This window comes from Vulpes vulpes, chromosome X (genome assembly GCF_048418805.1).
Source record: "Vulpes vulpes isolate BD-2025 chromosome X, VulVul3, whole genome shotgun sequence".
NCBI lineage: Eukaryota > Metazoa > Chordata > Mammalia > Carnivora > Canidae > Vulpes > Vulpes vulpes.
In genome coordinates, this window is record NC_132796.1 from 56,110,131 (window position 1) to 56,115,153 (window position 5,023).

The window sequence follows — 5,023 nt, forward strand, 5'->3', positions numbered from 1 at the left end:
TGGTTTCCAAAGCCAAACATTAATGGGGATTTGTCTTCTCCATTTGGGCTCCCTGGTGTGGTGTCTGTTTCTCTCTCCTCTCCATGCCCAAGGCATCCTTCCCTCCTACAGACAGTCCTGCAAGTCTGTTCAGTTCCCAACTATGTCTCCACCCTTCTTATCTCTTCAGTGTGGCCTCTTTTGTACACTTAGGTATGGAGTTTATTCTGCCAGCCTTTGGGTCATTTTCTGGGTTGTTTACTCTGATGAGAGTGTTATCTAGTTGTATCCATGACTTAAAATGAGTCTTGGGTCCTCCTACTCTGCCATATTCCCCAGAAGTTGAAACATTCAGAGGTTTTTGAGTATAGGATGAACCTCAACTTAAACTTCATATCTTATATGAAAACCCAAAATGGCACACACTTAAATATAAAACACAAAACTATAAAACTTTTAGAAGGTAACATAAGAGAAAATATCCAGGACCTAGGATTTGGTGAAGGGTTTTAGACATGACACCCAAAGCAATAGCCATGAAAACTTTAATAAACTCTACTTCAACAAAACAAAATATTCTCACCCTATGAAAGATCTCATTAAGAAAATGAAAAGACGGGCCTGGCCGAGCCGGCCGGCCGGCCTGGCTCCCCTCCCCGGCCCCGACGGGCGGGCGGGCGGGCTGCCCTGAGGAGGCGGGGAGGGGAGGGCTGGGCCGGCCGGCGGGTGGGCGACGATGCCGAACTTCTGCGCTGCCCCCAACTGCACAAGGAAGAGCACGCAGTCGGACCTGGCCTTCTTCAGGTTCCCGCGGGATCCGGCCAGATGCCAGAAATGGGTGGAGAATTGTAGGAGAGCAGATTTAGAAGATAAAACACCTGATCAACTAAATAAACATTATCGATTATGTGCCAAACACTTTGAGGCCTCTATGATCTGTAGAACTAGTCCTTATAGGACAGTTCTTCGTGATAATGCAATACCAACAATATTTGATCTTACAGTCATTTGAACAATCCACATAGTAGACACAGGAAACGAATAAAAGAATTGAGTGAAGATGAAATCCGGACACTGAAACAGAAAAAAAATTGATGAAACTTCTGAACAGGAACCCAAACATAAAGAAATAAACAACAGCAATGCTCAGAACCCCAGTGCAGAAGAAGGGGGTGAAGAACAGGATGAAGACATTTTACCTTTGACTCTCGAAGAGAAAGAAAACAAAGAATACCTAAAATCTTTATTTGAAATTTTGATTCTTATGGGAAAACAAAACATACCTCTGGATGGGCATGAAACTGATGAAATCCCAGAGGGTCTCTTTACTCCTGATAACTTTCAAGCACTGCTGGAGTGCCGGATAAATTCTGGTGAAGAGGTTCTAAGAAAGCGTTTTGAGACAACAGCAGTTAACACATTGTTCTGCTCAAAAACACAACAGAAACAGATGCTAGAAATCTGTGAGAGCTGCATCTGGGAGGAAACCCTCAGGGAAGTGAGAGACTCTCACTTCTTTTCCATCATCACTGATGATGTAGTGGACATAGCAGGGGAAGAACACTTGCCTGTGTTGGTGAGGTTTGTTGATGAATCTCATAACCTGAGAGAGGAATTTTTGGGCTTCTTGCCTTACGAAGCCGATGCGGAAATTTTGGCTGTGAAATTTCACACTACAATAACTGAGAAGTGGGGGTTAAATATGGAATATTGTCGTGGTCAGGCTTACATTGTATCTAGTGGATTTTCTTCCAAAATGAAAATTGTTGCTTCTAGACTTTTAGAGAAATATCCCCAAGCTGTCTACACACTTTGTTCTTCCTGTGCCTTAAACATGTGGTTGGCAAAATCAGTGCCTGTTGTGGGAGTATCTGTTGCATTAGGAACAATTGAGGAAGTTTGTTCGTTCTTCCATCGATCTCCACAACTGCTTTTGGAGCTTGACAATGTAATTTCTGTCCTCTTTCAGAATAATGAGGAAAAGGGTAAAGAACTGAAGGAAATCTGCCATTCTCAGTGGACAGGCAGGCATGATGCTTTTGAAATTTTAGCGGATCTCCTACAAGCACTTGTTCTATGTTTAGATGGTATAAATAGTGATACAAATATTAGATGGAATAACTATATAGCTGGTCGAGCTTTTGTACTCTGTAGTGCAGTAACAGATTTTGATTTCATTGTTACCATTGTTGTTCTTAAGAATGTTCTATCTTTTACAAGAGCCTTTGGGAAAAATCTCCAGGGGCAAACCTCTGATGTCTTCTTTGCAGCCAGTAGCTTGACTGCAGTGCTGCATTCTCTAAATGAAGTGATGGAAAATATTGAAGTTTATCATGAATTTTGGTTCGAAGAAGCCACAAATTTGGCAACTAAACTAGATATTCAGATGAAACTCCCTGGCAAATTCTGCAGAGCGCAGCAAGGTAGTAACCTGGAATCTCAGCTCACCTCTGAAAGTTACTATAAAGAAACTCTAAGTGTTCCAACAGTGGAACACATTATTCAGGAACTGAAAGATATATTTTCTCAGAATAGCACCTCAAAGCTCTTAAATGCTTATCTCTTGTACCCTCTGTCATGGGACAGCTCAAATTTAATACATCGGAGGAGCACCATGCTGACATGTACAGAAGTGACCTGCCCAATCCTGACACACTCTCAGCTGAGCTGCATTGCTGGAGAATCAAGTGGAAACACAGAGGGAAAGATATAGAGCTTCCATCCACCATTTATGAAGCCCTACATCTACCAGACATCAAGTTTTTTCCTAATGTTTATGCATTGCTCAAAGTCCTATGTATTCTTCCTGTGATGAAGGTTGAGAATGAACGCTATGAAAATGGGCGAAAGCGTCTCAAAGCATACCTGAGGAACACTTTGACAGACCAAAGGTCAAGTAACTTGGCTTTGCTTAACATAAATTTTGATATAAAACATGATCTGGATTTAATGGTAGACACATATATCAAACTCTATACAACTAAGTCAGAGCTTCCTACAGATAACTCAGAAACCATTGAAAATACCTAAGAGACTTTAAAAGTAGGCTTTCTCTTATGTTTGATATTTGGAAAACTCTGTAAGAAATTTGAAACATCTTACAGAAAGAAAAACTGTCAGGTGTATGTAGGCCACTTAATCACTGAATATCTTGACTTATTGACCTCTCATTAAGTACATTAGCCATTGATAATCTGCCTATTTAAAATGGCCCCTGATTGAACTCCTGTGCTTTGGAGACATAACTGTTCTTCCAGAAGATAGCATTGAAAGTGCCACATTACACTTCTACAGGATCTCTGCTAATAGCACTTGGGAATTGTTTTAGTTAAGTCATTTTAGACATAACATTTATTATCACTGGATCCAATTGTCGGGTATTTGAACTATCAGTTCTTAGGAGAAAATAGATTTTCAAGAGGTGTCAGAAGAAGGAGTACATTTTGTAAAATGTTACAATGAAGCTCATGAGTGACCTTTGAATAGTAGGGGTTTTAGTATGTTAAAAATCTATAATGGAGTTAAGGGAGTTACCAGAGAGAAAAGTGAGCTTGCCAAGCAAAGATTTCTGTGTAGATTTTGTCTTTATCAAATGAACTTAAAGGAACAAGTTATACTTAAGGTTTGAATGAGAGAACCTGCTATTGTTCCACATTGGGTTGTTGCTGTTTACATTCCTTTGTTGAGCCTACATCCTCATGAGTTGTTTAGCAAGTATATGTTGAACATCTATGTCTTCGTAAGCTTTTTAGCAGGTGTATGTTGAACACCTCTGTTCATGGTCAAGACAGGATCAGAGGCCATGGATACTGACAACTGATTTGTCTGTTTTCCTCTGTCTTTTTCCATGACTATATCTACTGCCTCGTCTTGATTTATAAACAAAACCTGGAAAACCTACAAAAATAAGTCTTTTGTGGTTATCTAGGAATAATACAGAAAATATTGCTGTTATTTTTGGTGAAGAAAATCAATTTTGTATAGTTTATTTCAACCTAAATAAAATGTGAATTTTGTTTAAAAAAAAAAAAGAAAATGAAAAGACAAGCCACACACTGGAGACAATATTTGAAAACCACGTTATCTGAGAAAGGACTTTTATTTAGAATAAATGAAGTACTCTAAAACTCAACAGTAAAATATACACCAAAAATTTCAATTAGAAAATGGGTAAAAAGAAACATGAAGAGATATTTGGTCAATATCACTAGCCACTAAAGAAATGCGAGTTAAAAACACAATGTGATACCACTTCATACTTGTTAGAGTGCATAAAATCAAAAACAGTGATAACACCAAATATTGATGAAGATATGGAAAAACTGGATATTTCATACATCATTTTAAGCATGTAAAATGGTGTAGCCCCTCTGGAAAATATTTTGGCACCTTCTTAAAAAAACTAAAAATGCAACTAACATACAGCAATCACACTTCTGGGTATATATTCTGGAGATAAGTAAACCTATATTTACACAAAAATCTGTACATGAATGTTCATAGCAGCTTTATTTGTAGTAGCCAAAAACTAGGAGTAACCCAAATATTCTTAAATTGATGAATATATAAACAAACCTTGGTACACCCAATACTATGGAATACTATTTAGCAGTAAAAATGAACAAACTATTAACACATGTAATAATTTGTATAGATCTCAAGGGAGATTCATATATGTATGGATTGCTGAGTGGAAATAAAACTCAAAAGGTCACATACTGTATGATTGTATTTAGATAGTATTCTTAAAATGACAAAATTATAGTGATGATTAAGACATCAGTGGTATCAATATTAGGGATGAGGGACTGTGTAACTTTATAAAGTGGCAACACTGTAAAATTTCTTTGTGCTGGTAGAATAGTTCTTTATCCTAATTGTGGTATTTCTTAACAAACTTATACATATAATAAAATGCCATACACTTGCTGTGGACTGAATTATGTCCCCTCAAATCTCATATGGAAGTTCTAACCCTCAGTACCATAGAATGTGACTGTATTTGTAAATAAGACCTTTAAAGGGGTGATTAAAGTAAATGAGA

General features: G+C 37.9%; 1 pseudogene; it reads left to right on the forward strand.

Moving 5' to 3' along the window:
• The first annotated feature begins 660 nt into the window (after positions 1–660).
• LOC140596298 (52 kDa repressor of the inhibitor of the protein kinase pseudogene) lies at positions 661–4,004 on the forward strand (annotated as a pseudogene).
• The last annotated feature ends 1,019 nt before the right edge of the window (positions 4,005–5,023 follow it).